The sequence below is a fragment of the Akebia trifoliata genome, chromosome 13 (assembly GCF_017979445.1).
Source record: "Akebia trifoliata isolate Shusen 1 chromosome 13, ASM1797944v1, whole genome shotgun sequence".
Classification (NCBI taxonomy): domain Eukaryota; kingdom Viridiplantae; phylum Streptophyta; class Magnoliopsida; order Ranunculales; family Lardizabalaceae; genus Akebia; species Akebia trifoliata.
In genome coordinates this window covers 19,439,892-19,462,115 of record NC_141387.1, presented here as the reverse complement: position 1 = coordinate 19,462,115, position 22,224 = coordinate 19,439,892, and positions in this window count along the sequence as shown.

The window sequence follows — 22,224 nt, the reverse complement described above, 5'->3', positions numbered from 1 at the left end:
AAAGGATCACATATGTAATGACCCCAGGGTCATGAGAGATTCGATGCCACACATTCCAAATATGAAACATAACACATTTTACAAACATAGGTAGAAAATACAAGAGTGTCAAGTCGAAGAAAAAAAAATGTGGACATCCAACGGCTAAAAATCACCAATCCGTCTAATTGTTGTTGTGTCTCTAAGGGATGGGTCATAGTCCATGGTATCATTGGATGAATGCAATAAAAGCATGCTGGAAATAGATTATAATGTTTTATTGTCTCCAAGACTCTTAATACCATCCACAACCACAGAATCAACAGATGAGGCCCAGTGAGAGCAGGACCGATGATGGTGGCAAAACCCAGGAATAAACTTTTATTGAAAGTTGAAACACACCTAGAGGAGGATTGCAGAACAAGACTGGCTCTCTTATCATTACTCTTTGGCACCATAGGCGAGGATTCTCTGCTCCAGCTGTACCCTGAAAGGCCCCACAAGAAACATACCAACAACTATTAATAACGGTATGCTATCCACTGAGTTCTTTTTTTGTTTGCTTTTCCTTATTTTGATAAGGGTACCCATCTAGTTGATAACCATTATCAAGCAAAAAGAGTAATCAACAATTCAGTACCAGTCAATTAGTGCAAGCATTATATCACTACATACCCATCCTTATCCTCATCCTCACAAGCTTGACAGAAGTTAATGCAAGCAAGCTTTACACGCTGCGCACCAACAATACAACACGAAATACAGTAAAGACCTATGTACCCAAATCATTTGATATATTAGATAATAAGTAAGAAATTGCCACTCTCACTAATATATGTATTCCACTCCTAAAGGACCCAAAACACTGAAAGCTTGCTTGAAAGAAATTTATAGGATTTGTTAGACAATGAAGCTGTTGAACAAGTCCAAAGAATGATATTAAAGCTTAGTTGTACATGGCACTAGTCAAACCCATAATGGTTACAACTGTAGTAGCATATGTTTTAGTAACCATAAAGAGGGTCTTGAGGTATGGTAACTTTAGTGACATGAAAGATAGGAGAGTCTTGAGAAATCGCACACTGGAAACCAGGCCATCACCTCCTCCCATAAGCAGAACTGCGGGCAATTGTGGATCCATCTCAAGTTCTTTCCTTAATTAATCCTATATAACCGAAATAGAACATAGCCCAAAACACAATTTAAGTCAAAAACCAATCACAAAAGACCCAAAGAGAGAATGGGAGAGTGACAAATTGACCTACATTAAGAAAACAAATACCACAAAGTAAAAATGCCATAACATTGGAATTGATTTGAGAACCCACATCTCCATATCCTAAGATTATAATAGTGCCAATCATGTAAGTATTGATCTTCCCTTTTACAACTCCATAAGGATTTTTTGGACAGGCATATAGGTGAGGTAGTTAATGCAATTGTTTAGTATGTCAGTGTGGCTAGCCATTTTATCAAAAATAGAAAATAGACGATTTCGTTAATAACATTTATACAACAGGGTCAGAAATTGGAATTTATATACATCCTTTATGTGTTGATTTACATATATCTCTAAATTTATTGGAGAATTGCTTGGACTAAGATTTCTATGCTTATACAAATAATTTCTGATTATGACCTTTCTGAAAATCTTCCCTACATCTAGAGATACATTTAATGAAAAAGAATGAAGTTGGAGGGAAGTTCCACCTTTAGCAATAATACCACATCAACAATGATCAATGTCCGTAAGGCCCTAGCCAGAAGGTCCCCCCACTTGAGGCATTTGCACCATCGATCCTTGACCTCTTGGATTACTTTTGAAAAGAGTTTGCGTCTGCTCCATCCCTTGCAAAAACCCAGGACTATCAAGATTGTAATTCAGTTTCAACTTAGGAAAATCTAAAACAGAATTGAGATTTACGGAAATTACCTCATGCCTATAAAAATACACGAAAGTGGCTCCTAAGCCATCTAATCACCTCACCACAAAGAATATCAAGTAAAGTCCCTTGGGGTCCAGCTCTATCCATTAGCTCAACCGAAGAATCAATGATCTCATCGATATAAATTGAATAAAACTCCATATTTGGCTTCTCAGAATCTACTAGTGCTCCTTTGGCGTAGACCACATTCCTTCTAAAGTTCATCAGTAAACATACCCTATCATTATTCAATGATGGTAATGGTTCTGAAATGGTTCTTTACCTCCTCGTCTATTAGGAATTGTGGAATCTGATGTTGTCTATAAAATAAAATTATTGTTTATGATTAGATAAGTAAGTTGAAATCCATCATTTATATGAATTAAATATTAATAAAAAATTAAATGAAGAACCTTTAAAGCTAAAGTATTTTTACATCTTACCTGAGTAAAAGGACCTCCAACTTCAAATGTAGATGATTTTTTCTTCCTATGCTTGTTCTTCTTCTTCTTATCTTTTATTAGTGCATGAACTAGTTTAGTTAAGTTAACCATGTCTCTTTCAAATTTATCCGTATAATTTCGATTTTGAGTTGTATAACGCAATGAAGTCTTTGAAACTCCACCTCCCATACCTCTTACTCTGCCTTTTTCATCTTTCACAAACACCTATACACAACTAAGATTAATATAATGTATGTAAATAAAAAATCAAAATTTAATAATATAAGTCATACATACAATGGAAATAGGATCATGGTCAATATCTTTATGGGCAAAGCTAGGATTTTCTTTAATAAGATTGTTTAATTGACCCTACAAAACAATGAAAACATTAAGATGATAAGAAATTTTTTCAAAAATAAAAATAAAAATAAAAAATTTGACCAAAAAAATGACATCACTTACGAGGGATTTGGCCAACTCAGGAGTGAGAGAGCACTATCATCACTCTTCGTATGACTATCAATGAAGAGTTATGTTCTTGTGGGCTGTCGACCACCCGTCTTATATTTTTTCTATTTAGACCAAAAATGTGCCACATCAAAAATGTGCAAAATATCAATCAGAAATTAATGAACATTTGAAACAGAGTATATAAATTAATAATTAGATTAATACTTACCATTTCTTCTGCTTTTTTTGTTATACCCTTTCTACCGGTTGTGTGTGGAGTATTATTTTTCTTACGAAACTTTTTCATTTTTTCACACTTTTCTTGGTCAACCGATGTCGATTTTAAATAGACAAACTTCTCCTAATCATCCTATTTGATCCATCTACTTTTGGATTTATTCAACTTTCACTTTGCATCAGTACTACCAACTCTGCAATATTCCTTCCCCAATCGATATTTCCAATCTCTCCATACATGGCCGACTTTTTATAAGTAGAACTTCTTGTAGTCCTCAGAAATGTTGTAGTCCTCAGAAATTAACAAATAAATCAATTATATATAATGAAAATATTCATCATTATTACAATTAATCAATAGAAAATTTAAACTACCTGGAGAAGACGCCAAATAAGTTCAAGCAACTCCGTCGGTACCTTCCTCTAAGAAGAAAAGAAAGGTGGTATGTGTGCCATCGCATAACGGCCTATATTGGTCAATAAGTCTGTTGAATTATTCCCAATGTATTGCCCTATAGAATTGAATTCCAAATGGAGGCGTGAATCAGATGATGAATGTAGATCTGATGTCGACAAACTTTGATGACTATCTTGTGTAGGAATCGAGGGTGTCGAGCTATCAGAATCCGATGTCGACGAGCTGTCAGAATTCTCCATCGACGAGCTATTCGAATCCTCTATCAACGACATAATGCCTTTATTGAATAACATTAAAAAAATAGTATAGATATTTAAAAGCAATAAGATTAAAAATGAAAATAATAAATCAAATAGTGAGTTAAATAGCAACCAAAGTAGAAATATTTTTCATAAATATATACATAACATACCAATATAGTTAGTTTTCATCATCGTTTTCAACGACATCTTCTTTAAGAACAGATGATAAAGTATCCACGTTACTTGCTGCAAATGCTAGAGGATCTTCAAAAACGTCTACATCTTTGTTCAATCTCTTTGGAGCTTCTAAAACCACGTGCCAAGCTTCCGTAGGCCGACTTTGATCTTTGCAATAAAATACTTGAGTTAATTGTGAAGCAAGAATAAACGGTTCATCGTCTACTTTTGTATTTCTCATCAATCTTTCTAGGTTAATATATCATAAATTTGTGTTTCAATCAACCATATACCCATTTGAATCTTCTATATGCATCCAATCACAATAAAATACTGTCTCTTTGAAATCTAGGTAATCCAACTCAAGTATTTTTTTTACAATACCATAATAGGTAATTTATTCATCTACATAATTTGTATCTCTAGCATTTGCCTGGAAACTAGTTACATCTTTCATTGACACCCCAGAGTTTTATATTGATAAATTTATTTCATAATCCGCTATATAGAAAAGATACCCATTTACTACATATGTATTATATGAAATTGCAGAAGCATTTGGGCCGATTGCAAGCTTTTTTGTGATTGAGGAGCTGAAATCGTCATGTAGTTGTTCTCTAACCTAATGAGCATATGTCATTTCCTTCTCTGCTTGTGAATTGGTCTTTCGACTATTAGCCTTTGACGCAAGACTTTGAATGTATTCATTATATTTCCTGTAGAAAATAATATAAATTAATGAAGTTTAGATTCATATGATATAAAAATAAATTTGAGTTGTTGCTGCATACTTTTCCCATTGAGAATTCTCAGCAGATTGACGAAGTACCCATTTATGAACTTGCTCGTACTCCACATTATTTAGAACATAGCGTTTCCCATTCTTATCAACAGGGTATGCAGGTTCACAGTCATCATTCATAATCATATGTTGGCCTCGTTGATGACTTCCTATTCTACATAAATCATTGGGCATGTAATGCATAGTATACATCATTGCTTTCTCTATGAGATAATATTCTGTGATAGAATCTTCTGGAAATGTTTGGTTTACTACGTATCATTTATAACTTTTCATCATCCTAATAATATTTTACAAATTAGACAACGATAAGACAAATAAAAATATTCATTGCTTATTGATCACCACATACCGTACAAAAGGATATATCCATCGATATCTAACTGATCCGCACATAAGCACTTCTTTCACCAAGTGCACAATGAGATGTATCATAGAAACAAAAAAAAAAGGTGGAAAATATTTTTTGAATACACACACTGTTTCTACAATACGTCTTTTAAAACTTTGTAGCTCCATACGATTGATTTTTTTTTAGCATAAGACATTGAAAAATATTGAGAGTTGTCGAATAGCGCATGCAACGGCTTCTGATTCTTTATCTTGAATGCGTGCATTAGCAACACTAGTAATAAATGTTGCATAAGTATATGATAATCATGTGAGTTCAAAATTTTCAATTGAAGCTCTTGCAAACTCACATTTTGTTTCCAATTTGAACTATATCCGACAGGAATTTTCAAATCCCACAAGGTTCTACAAATTAATTATTTTTCCTTATTAGATAGTTCGTAAAGAGGTTTTGGTAAAACCACATTGCCATTAATGTTAATCGGCCACAAATTCTTTTTTATCTTCATTTCTTTCAAGTCTAATCAAGTTTTACGATTATCCTTGGTCTTATCCTTCGTCTTCATGTTACAATGAGATTTTCAGTCACATTCTTCTCAATGTGCATCATGTGGTAAACTGGTAAATCCTTCCAATAAGACAAATCAAAAAGTATTGATCTCTTCGACCATGGAGTCTCATCATTCATAAACTTTTTCCTTTTTTTTACTTATTAATTTTTCAAACTCTATATGAATTGTTTCCAACTTGGTTAATAGATCAACTCTGCTCAAAGGACGATTCTTTCTTTTCTTTTCTTCATACCTATTAAATTGAGATTTTTAACTTCTGAAAGGATGGTTGAGATCAGTTGAAAATTTTATGTGCCTCATATAAGCAAATTTTCCACCGTGTTTTAACCACATTGAATATGTTCCTTCAGTACAAACAGGACATGCAAATTTTCCCGTTGTTTTACAACCCGATAAATGACCGTACGTTGGAAAGTCATGTATAGCCCATAACAAAATTACTCTCATTGTAAACATATATTTAGTGTTGGCATCATATGTTTAATTCCTGTAGACCACAATTCATTTAGCTCTGCAATTAGTGGTTGCAAGTATACGTCAATGTCATGTCCTGGACCATTTCTCCCAAGAATCAAAAGTGTCAGCATCGTAAACTCCTTCCACATGCATAAATATGGTGGTAAATTATACGGAACAACCATAACAGACCAACAATTGTATGAGTTGTTTTTCATCCCAAATGGATTAAATCCATCTGTTGCAAGTCCCAACCGAACATTGCGTGGCTCAATAAAAAAATCTTCTTATTTACTATCCACTCCTCTCCAACAGGATGAATCTACTAGATGATGGCATATAAACTCTTTTCGTTGTTGACCTCCTTTAGAATGTCATTTCTTATTCTCTGCAATCCATGGCACACTATACATTCGTTTCAACCTTTGTGTTAGTGAAAAATACCTCAATATTTTCACTGGTAAAAGTTTTTCCTCGACTTCTTTTCATTAATCGATTTCCATTTACTCTCGTCACATTTTGGACAACTATTTCTATCTTCATTCTCTCTCCAATACAATATACAATTTTTAGGACATGCATGAATAATCTCGTACTTCATCCGTAAAATTTTGATCATTTTCTTCGTGGAGTAAGTGCTTTCTAGTAAGGAGTTATCATGTGGCAATATCCTTTTAATCATTTGCAACAATTTATCAAAACTCTTCTAAGACCATTGATGTCTAGTCTTCATACTCAGCAACTCAACTATAACTGACAGTTTTGTATCCTCTTTTCGACATGAGTGATATAAGGGTTGCATCACTTCCTCTATCATTTGACGATATTGAGTATCATCTGTTGAATCATCATGAACTTGGTTATCATTTCTATCAGGACACTCGTCTATACAAGTAACTTCATCTTTTTCGTTGGAAAAACGTCCAAGCGCATCATTCAACATGTTTGTCATTCTTGGGATCATATCTTCATCACACTGACGAACAGATGTACTAGCCTCGATTGTTGCATGATCCCCGCCCTTCCAATGTTCTCCATGGAATGTTCATCTCGTGTAAGAAGTATCTATACCATCACAGACTAAGTGTTCTACTATTCTTTTTATATTTTTCCTCTCTGATACGGTATTACGACATTTGACACAAAGACAAAAGTAATGATCATCATTACCAAAAGTCTATTCGTTTACAAGTACTTAATAAATGACACTACACCATCAATGTATTTCATTGATAGCCTAGGTTTTGACATCCACTCTTTGCTTGGAACTTCAAGCTTCTTCATCAAGCATACAACTGATAAGAGGAAAAAATAACATATTTTTAAAAAGATGTCTAAACTAATTATAAAATATATTGTTGGTATTGTTATTCATTATAGTCTTTCACATCATTCGATGTGATTATGACCATCAATGGATTCAGAACCATGATTTTCAATTCTAGTTCAAGTTCCAATTGTATGACCAAATTGGAGTATTTTTTTCCCTTTCTCCTACTAAAACTATGGTGAAATGTTAAGACATGTCATTTATTGATTTTTTCTTTTTAGTTTTAGTAAAATCATTTCCTTACTAATATAGGGAGATTTTGAGCCTTATTAAGGGTCGTTTTGTTCAAATGGACTATCACATAAGAAATCCAACCCCACAGTCCTTTAAGTTACATAAAAAACCTCAGATCCAAAAAATTAAATAAAAAAAAATTTCTTTTAAACTACATCCAAGGTTTTGAAAATGGACAACTACCAAACTTCAGCATAACTCTCAAACTTAAAAATGAAATTCAACGGTCTAAACTAATCTTATTTTCAAAATTCATAAATTTTAATCCTTTGGAACCCTAAGGCACCGGGTCATGTTTTTGATGCAAAGAGGTGAGCCCGAGGACCCTCAAGAAGGGTGCAATCCTTGCTAACTTCGTAAGGCTAGGGGACTCTTAATTTTTATTCTTCTTGGTCTCACAGAATACCTTTACACACGTGTCAATCAACCTATATTTCTTAAAACGTTGTTTCCAAGAGTATGACAAAACTAGAAAGTGGGAAAAACAATTGTTTTGTAGAGGTTTAATGGTGGTTTTGCTAAAAGAGAAAAAAGTTGTAATATTTTATCATTATTATCAGTTGTTGATGAGACTGTCGTTGTTCTTCTCGCTGGAGTTAATATTAATCTTACTTTTACCTTACTTGTGTGGCAAGTAGAGGATCGAACCCAAGAGAAAGGAGGAATAAAGTTAAGCTAAGAGGATAAAATTCAAATTAAATAAAAGGAATTAAAACTGTTATTATTTGTATTTTTGAACTTATAAGAAGATGTAAAATTGCTAGAAAATTAATTAAAGTAAATGATATTAAAAGTAAGTAAACTAATGAGATTAAAGCACCATGGGAGGTGGATCTACCTAGAACATGTTGATAAGCAATTCCTAATCTCTAGCCTTTTTATAATTCAATCGTAAGGGCTTGGTGTTAGCTCCTTAGATCGGAAAGTTTTGCAAATTAAATCAAACGAAGGTACATAAACAAAGTAGAATTCTTTGAAAACTTCCTATTACCAATTATCTAGTTTAAGCATACTTTATCTTGATCTAATCTAAGCATAAAGTATCTATATTAAGAATAAAAGGTGTCAGAAATCTTAAAGAGAACTCATGAGCATTTTAAATAACAGAAAGGCATAAAACTAGAAACAACACAATAACTTGCTCTAGGCTTTTCCACTCTCCAATGGAGAGGAACTTAGTCTAATGTCATTGCAAGAGAGGGTAGATGAGAGGTGAAAGAACTTTTCTTCATTTCATGGAGAAACTTACAAAATCTTCTTCTTTTACTTCTTACAAGAGTATTTAGCCAAAAAGAAAATAACTAGAAGATAAAAATACAAAAAATAAGAGAATAGACTAAGAGCCTTAGATTAAAGGAGTCTTGGATAAGAGAACCAAGATGAACCCTTTCTCTAGAGATTGAGGCGCTATTTATAAAGAAAAATATGTGTAGTAGCCTCTACTTTTCTTTGCACAAAAAGACAAAAGAGGAGAATATGAGTTAAGGATTAGGGCATTCCAAAGTGGGCCCAAATGTTTTTGCCTTGAAATTTTGATTCCAAATTGTTGATTTTCTTTACAAGAAACACACGTAATTAGATTTATTTAGTAAATGAATTTATTTATATATAATTAAGCTTAATTAACATGCAATATGGTGCTTTGAGGCTTATCATGATTATTACCTTAATACAGAGAAATAGGGACAAAAATCAAGATAAATGTCCAGAAAATGTGCGTATAATTAAGTGTTTTGAGACACTCATCACACCCCCAAAATTACCTTTTTCTAGTCCCTAGAAAATAAAATTGTCACTTTCGCAGGCACCTCGATTGCATTTAGTGAATGCAACAGGCCCTTGAACCGCTAGGTCACCCCTAGTGGACGAGTTTGACTCGTGAGGGTTTGTAGAAAATATACCCACAAAATTGAAAATAATTTTGAAGTAAAATAGTCAAAATCAAAACTTATATTGAAAAACACAAGTTTATTTTTTATTTTGTCAATTAATTGAAAGTACTGTTTGGTATAAAATCTCAACCCTTATTTCTTTACAAAAAAATTTAGACTTAAATTGACCTTTGAGCGATAGTGGTTCTAACTCAGAAATTTAAGAGATTTGATTTCCTAGAATGAGTTTCAACCTTCTAACTATACAAGAATAGCTAGAGTAACTTAGGGTTTAATTCTAAACTTAGCATCCTGTCTGGGGTAGTGAGAAGTATATATATTCACTTTAATACCTCTAAGGGGTTTTTTTATCTGTGATATTCCAGTATGCTCACATTTTTATACTTGATGACTTTCACCCTACTAAAACTTTACATAAACTTTTGGATCTTTAATTTTTTTTTATTTTTTTTTAAAGATCACTTTTTATTTTTTATTATTTCTTCACTTTTTTTCTAGGAAAAGTTGGCAGTCATTTTCAAGGTACCCAGTCTAATTCAATGGTTGCTGTACAAGGTGTATACAACCCAGTTCTGTTTTTCTTCTAATCAGCCAACTAATTGAACAAGGAAGTCAAAGTTTATCAAAGTTAGTTTTTCCTTAAACTCTATATAGAAAGAAGGTAACAAGCTCTCTTAATACAATTTAGACTCTTGGTAACCTTTTTAGAAGTGACTATAAACCAAAAAATAACTTTGTTCTTGAAAGCGCCCTCGATCCATGAGGTGCGCCTGGATCTGCTTTTGACCTTTGAGATTTGGGAGTCGCCACCTAGTTATTATGGTCTAGGAACCGAACTTGGACTCTAAACGGATAAATCAATTAATCTACTACAGAAAATACTGAGTCCGGGGATCACATTACGGGGTTGGAAGGTGTTAGGCACCAACCTAGCCTGGCAAACGCCGGTCTCTACTAATTCCCAAATAGACTACATTGCTAAAAGACCTAAGTAATAAAAAGAAATTAAGAAATAGATACCTTTCTGAAGACAACGATCTTGTTCCCTCAGATCTGATAGAGTAACTCCTTGTACAGTATTCTTCGCTTCGTTCTATTTATGGATCTGATTTCTGATCTCCAAGGCAAGATATCTCTTTCTTAGATTTTGGATTATTCAGATTTATTTATGGATTTCTGGGTGTTTTTGAAGGGCTTTTAAGTATTTTTCGAGCTAAAGTTGAGGTATGGGTGTTAGGTAAGGAATTAGGACTTCAAAAGTAGGGTTTATGGGAGGTTAGGGAAGTTTTTTGACCTACTTCTCTTAGGGTTTATTATTTTATACGAAAATAGGTTGTAGGAACCCTTGTTTATAGATTTTTTTAAGTGCCTTTTAGATAGAGTTACTGTTTAATTATAATTCTTTTAGAGAGAGGTATTGTTTATTTAGAATTGTTTTAAATAAAGTTATTATTTAGTTAAAACTCTATTAAATAGAGTTATTATTTAATTAGGATTGTTTTAAATTATTTAATTAGAATTATTTTTAAATATAGTTATTGTTTAATTAGAATTGTTTTTAAATAGAGTTATTGTTTAATTAGAATTATTTTAGGTAGAGTTATAATTTAATTAGAATTATTTTAGGGTTTTGAACTTTTAGTTTCACTTGATTGACTTTAAGATTTCGATTTTAGTCTTACTTGATTGACTTTAATATCTTGACTTTAGTCTTACTTGATTGACTTTAAGATCTTGACTTTAGTCTTACTTTATTGACTAAGAATATATTTTTGGAGAACCTCCCTTTATTATATCTTTAATTCTTTTGGCCCCTAGATGGAGGGGTCCTTTAATAAATATCTAGGCAACTATCAACAATTTTGCCTGAGAGCCTGATTGATCGATTTTTTTTGTTCAAATTTTTAAATTAATTTTATTAATATTTCACTTTACATTATTTTATATTTTATTTATTAATTTCAAAATTTTAAATTTTTTTTAATTGAAAAAATTATCGTTTTACCCCTGAAGAGAACTTTTGCATTTCAAGTCAGTTTTTGATGTTCCCGGATGTTTTAGAATCGAGTTTTTTGTAAGAAATTCATGGGAATATTGTTTTGTATCATTTATAAATTTTTTGTGTGAAATGGTAGTGAACTTTATGAGGGGTATTTTCGTAATTTTATCAAATTTTGTAAAAATTGGTGAAATAATTTATTTGGTTTCGATTTGTTATTTTATGTATTTGAAAGAGTTTTCCTAAGTGTAATATAGGCTCTAGGATTGTTTTGATTTTATGGGTATTTTGATAATTTGATCATTTTTTAGTGATTTTTATCGTGAAGCTTCTTTTTATCGGCAAGATGATGATTTCTATGTTTCTGGGGTCATATTTTCCTAGCGTAGTGTGATTTCTACAGTTTTATTAGTTTGAGATACCTTATTCGAATTTTTGCAACATATCTATCAACAAAAATATAACAATAGAATAATCATCCATCATTGAGAACCGTTGTGATCGGGTTGACGAGTTGATTAATCAGGTAAAGGCAAAAATGGGGTGTTTACAGCTCTAATTTTTACCTAAGAGAAACAGAAATGGGGACTCCAGATCATAACTTCCAATGAAAGACTGATTAAATATTTTTAACTAGGTTGCTTAAAAGATACAAGCTAGATTTTGAGCAAAATACAACAAAGTCGAAAATCAAAAATTTTTTTTTATTTTTTTATTTTTTTATTTTTTTATTTTTTTTATTTTTTTTATTTTTTTATTTTTTTATTTTTTTTATTTTTTTTTTAAGAAGAAAATAATAAGTGGAAATCCGACCCATACACCCCCAAACTTAAACATTATATTGTCCTCAATATTTCAACATATACATGCAAAGGTAAAATTGAAATTGACAAAATGAAATAAAGTGGATTAGATAACACCTGAGAAAGACCCTACAGTCTTGTTGATATTTAACACAATGTTCCTTGAAGTGCATGGGTTGCCTCCTAGAAGCGATAAGTTTAACGTTTTTAGCTAGACGAAAACATAGTTAATTTTGATAGACGGGGTCATCGAGGAAAAGAACTTCCTCATGCGGAACATACTCGAGAAAAGGTTTGAGACGTTGACCATTCACTTTGAAAGTGGATCCATCCTTAGGATTAAGGACTTCAACAGCACCATTGGGGTAGACTGTTTGGATAATATATGGGCCAGTCCATCAAGACTTAAATTTTCTAGAAAAAGGTGGAGTCTGTTATCATACAACAAAACTCTTTGATTAGGAATGAAATTCTTCCTAAGAATGTGCCATCGTGAAAGAATTTGGTACACTCTTTGTACGTTTTGGCACAATCATATGAGTCATTTTTAATCTCTTCTAACTCGTCTAGTTGTAACTTTCACTTTTCACCGGCTTTATCAAAATCAAAGTTGAAGCACTTGATCGCCCAATATGCACGATATTCTAGTTCTACAGGGAGATGGCAGGCCTTGCCAAAAATTAGCCGGTATGGAGACATCCTTATGGGTGTCTTGAATGCAGTCCTATAGGCCTAGAGTGAATAACTCAATCTCAAAGACCAATCTTTCCATGAAGAATTGACAATTTTTTCTAAGATAATCTTTATTTCCCTGTTAGAAATCTCCACTTGCCCACTTGTTTGTGGGTGGTAAGGTGTGGCAACTTTATGCGTTATGAGGTATTTTTTCATCAATGCAGCAAAGATCTTGTTACAAAAATACGAGCCACCATCACTTCTGATAACTCGCGGAGTACCGAATCTTGAAAAAATCGTCTCGTTGATGAATTTTATCACAACCTTGTGATCGTTAGTTCTACATGCCACAACTTCGACCCATTTTGACACATAGTCAACGGCAACTAGGATGTATTGGTAATCCTGGGAGATAGGAAAGGATCCCATTAAGTCTATACACCCACACGTCAAAAAATTTTGATAATCAGGATAGGTTTTGAGGCATTTCATTTCTCTTAGAGATTTTTTCTAATCTCTAACATCTATCACAAGATTTGCTAAACTCATGGGCATCACGAAAAATACTAGGTCAGAAAAACCGCATTGTAAGATTTTTATGGTAGTCTTCTACCACTGAAGTGCCCTCCGCAGGCATGATTATGATAAAGCTCTAGGATATTGACTTGCTTACAGGTTGTAATACAACGTCTAATGATTTGATCGGGACAATACTTAAATAAGTATGGCTCATCCCAGAAATACAATTTTATTTTCGACAGAAGACAGAGTTTCTCTTGACTAGTCATTTCGACTGGGAATTGACCTATAACTAGGTAGTTGACAATATTTGCATACCATGAAAGTTGGCTTGAAAGATTTGCATAAGTTGCTCATCGGGAAAAGATTCAGAGATGGGTAAGGACTCCTCAGATAGCTTGTTAACTATCCTAGACAACTGATTAGCTACGACATTTTTTGCCCCATTTTTTGTCTCAGATCTCGAGATCAAACTCTTGTAGAAGTAGATTCCAACAGATTAACCTTACTTTAGCATCTTTCTTTGATAGAAGGTACTTCAATGCTACGTGGTCTGTATAGATCACGACCTTAGACCTATGAGGTAGGGGCAAAATGTTTCAACGGCATAGACCACTACTAGCATTTCCTTCTCTGTTATAGAGTAGTTAAGCTGAGCATCGTTAATGATTTTACTAGCATATTGGATAACATGAGGTTGTTTTTCGATTCGCTAACCTAAAATAACGCCTATTGCATAATCCGAAGTGTCGCACATAACTTCGAATGGAATGCTCCAGTTTGGAGGTTGAATAATGGGTGCCGAGGTTAACTCGGACTTGAGCTTGTTGAACGCAGAGAGACATGACTCTAAAAAATCAAAAGGAACATCCTTTCCCAATAGCTCACATAAAGGCTTCGAGATTTTCCCGAAATCTTTAATGAATCTACGATAAAAACCTGCATGGCCTAGGAATGACCTAATTTCTTTGATCGTTTAGGAGGTGGTAATTTTTCGATTAGACCTACCTTTACCTTATCTACCTCAATCCCTGATGAGACTATCGTTGTTCTTCTCACCGGAGTTAATAATAATCTTAGTTTTACCTTACTTGTGGGGCAAGTAGGGGATCGAACCCAAGAGAAAGGAGGAATAGAGCTAAGCTAAGAAGATAAAATTCAAATTAACTAAAAGGAATTAAAACTGTTTTTCTTGTATTTTTGAACTTATAAGAAGATGTAAAATTGCTAGAAAATAAACTAAAGTAAATGAAATTAAAAGCAAGTAAACTTATGAATTAAAACACCATTGGAGGTGGATCTACCTAAAACATGTTAATGAGCAATTTCTAGTCTCTAGCCTTTTCATAACTCAATCATAAGGGCTTGGTGTTAGCTCCTTAGATCGGAAAGTTTTGCAATTAAAATGAAATAAAGGAACAAAAACAGTAGAATTTCTTGAGAACTTCTTACTACAAATTATCTAATTTAAGCATACTTTATCTTGATCTAATCTAAGCATAAAGTATCTATATTAAGAATAAAATGTGCAAGAAACTTAAAGAGAATTCATAAGCATTTTAAATAAAAGAAAGGCATAAAATTAGAAATAACACAAGAACTTGCTCTAGGCTTTTCCACTCTCCAATGGAGGGGAACTTAGCCTAATGTCATTGCAAGAGAGGGAAGATAAGAGATGAAAGAACTTTTCTTCATTTCATGGAGAAAATTACAACTTCTTCTTCTTCTACTTCTTACAAGACTAGTTAACCAAAAGAAAATAACTAGAAAATGAAAATACAAAAAATAAGAGAATAGGCAAAGAGCCTTAGATTAAAGGAGTCTTGGATAAGAGAACCAAGATGGGACCCTTTCTCTAGAAATGAAGGCTCTATTTATAGAGAAAAATGTGTGTAGAAGAGTCTAAAAGTAGCCTCCACTTTTCTTTGCACAAAAAGACAAAAGAGGAGAATATGAGTTAAGGATTAGGGCATTCCAAAGGATTAGGGCATTCCAAAGTATTAGGGCATTCCAAAGTGGGCCAAATGCTTTTGCCTTGAGATTTTGATTCCAATTTGTTGATTTTCTGCACAAGAAACACACGTAATTAGATTTATCTAGTAAATGAATTTATTTATATATAATTAAGCCTAATTAACATGCAACGTGGTGGTTTGAGGCTTATCATGATTATTATCTTAATATAGAGAAATAGGTACAAAAATCAAGATAAATATCCAGAAAATGTGCGTATAATTGAGTGTTTGGAGACACTCATCACACCCCCAAACTTACCTTTTTCTAGTCCCTAGAAAATAAAACTGCCACTTTCGCAGGCACCTCGACTGCATTTAGCGAATGCAGCAAGCCCTTGAACCGCTAGGTTACCCCTAGTGGACGAGTTTGACTCGTGAGGGTTTGCAGAAAATATACCCACAAAATTTGAAAATAACTTTGAAGTAAAAATAGTCAAAATCAAAACTTATATTGAAAAGCACAAGTCTTTTTTTTGGTTTTGTCAATCAATTAGAAGTACTGCTTGGTATAGAGTCCCAACCCTTATTTCTCTACGACAAAATTTAGACTTAAATTGACCTTTGAGCGATAGTGATTCTAACTTAGAAATTTAAGAGATTCGATTTCCCAAAATGAGTTTCAACCTTCTAACTACTCAAGAATAACTGGAGTAACTTAGGGTTTATTCTAAACTTAGCATCCTGTCTGGGGTAGTGAGAAGTGTGGATATTCACTTTAATACCTCTAAGGGGCTTTATCTGTGATATTCCAGTATACTCACATTTTTACACTTGATGGCTTTCACCCTACTAAAATTTTACATAAACTTTTGGATCTTTGACTTTTTCTCTTTTTTTTTTTTTTTTTTTTTTTTTTTTATATTACTTCTTCACTATTTTTCTAAGAAAAGTAGGCAGCCCTTTTCACGGTACCCAGTCTAATTCAATGGTTGCTGTACAAGGTGTATACAATCCAGTTCTGTTTTTCTTCTAATCAACCAACCAATTGAACAAGGAAGTCAAAGTTCATCAAACCTAGTTTTTCCTTAAACTCTAGGTAGAAAGAAGGTAACAAGCTCTTTTAATACAATCTAGACTCTTGGTGACCTTATTAGAAGTGACTATAAACCAAAAGATAACTTTGCTCTAATTTTTGCCTAAGAGAAACATAAATGGGGACTCCAGATCATAGCTTCCAATGAAAGACTGATTAAATATTTTCACTAAGTGCTTAAAAGATACAAGCTAAGACTTTGAGAAAAATACAACAAAGTTGCCAACCAATATTTTTCAATTTTTTTTTTTTTTTTTGTATAAAAAAGAAGAAAATAATATGTGGAAATCCAACCCATACACCCCCAAACTTAAACATTATATTGTCCTCAATATTTCAACATATACATGCAAAGGTAAAATTGAAATTGACAAAATGAAATGAAGTGGGTTAGATAGCACCTGAGAAAGACCTTATAGTCCTGTTGATATTTAACACAATGTCCCTTGAAGTGCATGGATTGCCTCCCAGAAGCGCTAAGTTTAACGTCTTTAGCTAGACGAAAACATAGTTAATTTTGATAGACGGGATCATCGAGAAAAAGAACTTCCTCCTGCGGAACATACTCGAGAAACGGTTTGAGACGTTGGCCATTCACTTTGAAAGTGGATCCGTCCTTAGGATTAAGGACTTCAACAGCACCATGGGGGTAAACTGTTTGGATAATATATGGGCCAGTCCATCGAGACTTAAGTTTTCCAGGAAAAAGGTGGAGTCTATTATCATACAACAAAACTTTTTGATTAGGAATGAAATTCCTCCTAAGAATGTGCCTATCGTGAAAGAATTTGGTACGCTCTTTGTACCTTTTGGCACAATCATACGAGTCATTTCTAATCTCTTCTAACTCGTCTAGTTGTAACTTTCGCTTCTCACCGACTTTATCAAAATCAAAGTTGAGGCGTTTGATCGCCCAATATGCACAATGTTCTAGTTCTACAGGGAGATGGCAGGCCTTGCCAAAAACTAACCGGTAGGGAGACATCCCTATGGGTGTCTTGAATGCAGTCCTATAGGCCCAGAGTGAATCACTCAATCTCAAAGACCAATCTTTCCTTGAAGGATTGACTGTTTTTTTCTAAGATAGTCTTTATTTCCCTGTTAGAAATCTCCACTTGTCCACTTGTTTGTGGGTGGTAAGGTGTGGCAACCTTATGCGTTATGAGGTATTTCTTCATCAACGCAGCAAAGATCTTGTTGCAAAAATGCGAGCCACATCACTTATGATAGCTCGCGGAGTACCAAATCTTGAAAAAATCGTCTCCTTGATGAATTTTATCACAACCTTGTGATCGTTAGTTCTACATGCCACAGCTTCGACCCATTTTGACACATAGTCAACGGCAACTAGAATGTATTGATAACCCTGGGAGACAGGAAAAGGTCCCATGAAGTCTATACCCCACACGTCAAAAATTTCGATGATCAGTATAGGATTTTGAGGCATTTCATTTCTCTTAGAGATTTTTCCTAATCTTTGACATCTATCACAAGATTTGCTAAACTCGTGGGCATCACGAAAAATACTAGGCCAGAAAAAACCGCATTGTAGGATTTTCATGGCGGTCTTCTTACCACTGAAGTGCCCTCCGCAGGCATGATTATGGCAAAACTCTAGGATACTGACTTGCTCACAAGTTGGAATACAACGTCTAATGATTTGATCAGGACAATACTTAAATAAGTATGGCTCATCCCAGAAATACCATTTTGTTTTTGACAGAAGACGGAGTTTCTCTTGACTAGTCATTTCGACTGGAAATTGACCTGTAACTAGGTAGTTGACAATGTCCGCATACCATGGAACATTGGCTTGAGAGATTTGCATAAGTTGCTCATCGGGAAAGGATTCAGAGATGGGTAAGGATTCCTCGGATGGCTTGTTAACTATCCTAGACAAGTGATCAGCTACGACATTTTCTGCCCCTTTTTTATCTCGGATCTCGAGATCAAACTCTTGTAGAAGTAGAATCCAACGGATTAACCTTGCTTTAGCATCTTTCTTTGATAGAAGGTACTTCAATGCTGCGTGGTCTGTGTAGATCACGACTTTAGATCCTATGAGGTAGGGGCGGAATTTTTCAACGGCATAGACAACTGCTAGCATTTCCTTCTCCGTTGTAGAGTAGTTAAGCTGGGCATCGTTAAGGGTTTTACTAGCATATTGGATAACATGAGGTTGTTTTTCAATTCGCTGACCCAAAACAGCGCCTATTGCATAATCTGAAGCGTCGCACATAACTTCGAATGGAATGCTCCAGTTTGGAGGTTGAATAATGGGTGCCGAGGTTAACTCGGACTTGAGTTTGTTGAACGCAGAGAGACATGACTCTGAAAAGTCGAAAGGAACATCCTTTCCCAATAGCTCACATAAAGGCTTCGAGATTTTCCCGAAATCTTTAATGAATCTACGATAAAAACCCGCATGGCCTAGGAATGACCTAATTTCTTTGACCGTTCTAGGAGGTGGTAATTTTTCAATTAGACCTACCTTTGCCTTATCTACCTCAATCCCTTTAGTAGAAACAATGTGTCCTAGCACAATCCCCGATGTTACCATGAAATGGCATTTTTCCCAATTGAGGACTAGATTGACCTCTTTGCAACGTTGAAGGACCAAAGTCAAGTGATGGAGACATTCATCAAAACTTGGTCCGAAAATTGAAAAATCGTCCATGAACACTTCGAGATATCTTTCTAGCATGTCAGAAAATATACTCATCATGCACCGTTGAAAAGTAGCGGGTGCATTGCATAATCCAAAAGGCATGCGACGATACGCGAAAGTTCCAAAGGGACAGGTGAACGTTGTTTTCTCTTGATCGATTGGAGCAACAGGTATCTGGTTGTACCCGGAATAACCATCTAAGAAGTAATAATAAAATGTCCTGCTAGACGCTCTAACATTTGATCAATGAAAGGTAAGGGAAAATGATCCTTAGGAGTCATCGAGTTGAGTTTCCTATAATCGATACACACTCTCCATCCATTTTGGACTCGAGTGGGGATTAATTCGTCGTCTTGGTCACTACCACAGTGATACCAGATTTCTTAGGAACTACTTGTATAGGACTCACCCAACGACTGTCAGAGATAGGATAGATAATACCCGCATCTAGCAATTTCATCACTTCCATCCGAACCACGTCTTTCATGAGGGCAGATTTAGTCGTCTCTGAGGTTCTAAGGAAGGTTTAGCAAAATCCTCTAAACGAATGTGGTGCATCACCACAGATGGACTAATTCCCTTAATGTCAGCTATGCTCCAACCAATAGCTTCTTGATGTTCCCTTAATACTCCTAACAACTTTCCCTCTTGGACTTCATTGAGATGAGAGGAAATGATCACAGGCAAGGTTTGATTCTTGCCAAGAAATGCATATCTCAAGGTCTCTGGAAGAGACTTGAGTTCCAATTTTGGAGGCTCGACATGAGAAGGAACAAGATTGGATGTGCGCACAGGAAGACTTTCAGCTTTTGCGTGCCACCACACAGAATCTAAGAGTGGAACGGATTCAAGCAAAGCATTGACTTCGCTTATAGACTCTTCTACGTCCAAGTCAAGGCCAAAATGAGCCAAACATTTCGTTAGGGGATCAGAGTACCCTAATTCTTGATACGTTTGATTGACTAGCGTATCTATCATGTTCACTTCCTCCATACCATCATCTACATCAATTCCTTGGAAATTGTGGAAGACGTTCAGTTTCACTTTCATATCCCCAAATGCTAAAGTCATAATTCCGTTCCTACAACGAATGACTGCGTCAGACGTGGCTAAGAATGGACGTCCTAAGATGATAGGAATATGACTGTTCGAATTGATGACTGGCTCTGTGTCTAAGACAACAAAGTCAACAGGAAAATAGAAATCTTTGACTTTAACTATCACGTCCTCAACTATACCCTTTGGAATTTTTATGGACCTATCGGCTAGACTCAGCGTGATATCTGTGGGTTTCAAAACCCCCAAACCTAATTGTTTATAAACCGAATATGGTAAAAGGTTCACACTGGCCCCTAAGTCTAAGAGACATTTTTCGACCACTTGATTTCCAATATGAATAGAAATTGTCGGACATCCAGGATCCTTAAATTTTGGTGCAATCGTTTGTTGGATGAGTGACGAAGCTTGGGCTGCCATAATAGCTTCCCGAGGAAATGGTGTTTTCCTTTTAGCTGTGGTCAAATCCTTTAAGAATTTCGCATAAGAAGGTATCTGCTTAATGGCATCTAGGAATGGGATATTGATATGCACATTTTGGAAGACTTCTAAGACACCCTCAAACTGCTTACCTTTTTTAGAATCTCTAAGGCGATGGGGAAATGGAGCTTTTGGAGTTGGCAAAATGATAGGAGGATTTTCCAAATCTTTCTTCTTCTCTGTTGGAGACTCTATGGCTTCTTTTTGAACTTTGTCCTTTTCTAAGACCTTTTCTCCCGTGTCAATAGGTTGGACCTTGTTGTCTACCTTCTTTCCCGAACGCAAGGTGTGGATAGCCTGGACTGAGTCTTGTGGAGCTCCAGAATGGCTTCCTACTTCGTATTGACCTTTTGATCCGTTTGGAATCAAAGGTTGACCTCTAGGGTTAGGGATAGTCTGACTAGGAAATTGACCTTTCTCTCTTCCACTCAAGGAAAGAGCTAACTGCCCCAACTGAACTTCCATCTTAGCTATGGATTGCGCAGTGACCTGGTTAATCTGAGTTTGATTTTGATGGGTTTGCTGTTGAGTTTGGATGAACTGCTGTTGCTGCCTCATCAACTCAGCAATCATAGATTCTAAAGACGACTGTTGTTGGGCAGGCTGCTGGTAATTGGTCATGGGATCTGGTATGATGGCTCTGCAATCGGTAGATTGTTGTTGGGGTTGATAAGGGACTTGAGGAACAATAGCTTGGTTTGTGGAAGAACCAGATTGCCTAGGAAAACTCCTATTGTAACTTGACGGACCACTAGATTGAATAGGTTCATTCTGTCTGTATGAGAAATTAGGATGGAACCTATTATCTGGGTGATACGTTTGGCTAAAAGAGTTTGGAGTTGGCTTCCTAAAAGTACTATAGCCATTAATCGCATTTGCTTGTTCAGCTTTGATTTGAGGCAAGGTGGGACAACACTCGACCAAATGGTCGTTGCCATCGCATATGACACACAAAGAACTCGGTTCGACAGTCACTTGCGAAATTGGAGGGGTCCTTTAATAAATATCTAGGCAACTATCAACAATTTTGCCTGAGAGCCTGATTGATCGATTTTTTTTGTTCAAATTTTTAAATTAATTTTATTAATATTTCACTTTACATTATTTTATATTTTATTTATTAATTTCAAAATTTTAAATTTTTTTTAATTGAAAAATTATCGTTTTACCCCTGAAGAGAACTTTTGCATTTCAAGTCGGTTTTTTATGTTCCCGGATGTTTTAGAATCGAGTTTTTGTAAGAAATTCAATGGGAATATTGTTTTGTATCATTTATAAATTTTTTGTGTGAAATGGTAGTGAACTTTATGAGGGGTATTTTCGTAATTTTATCAAATTTTGTAAAAATTGGTGAAATAATTTATTTGGTTTGGATTTGTTATTTTATGTATTTGAAAGAGTTTTCCTAAGTGTAATGTAGGCTCTAGGGTTGTTTTGATTTTATGGGTATTTTGATAATTTGATC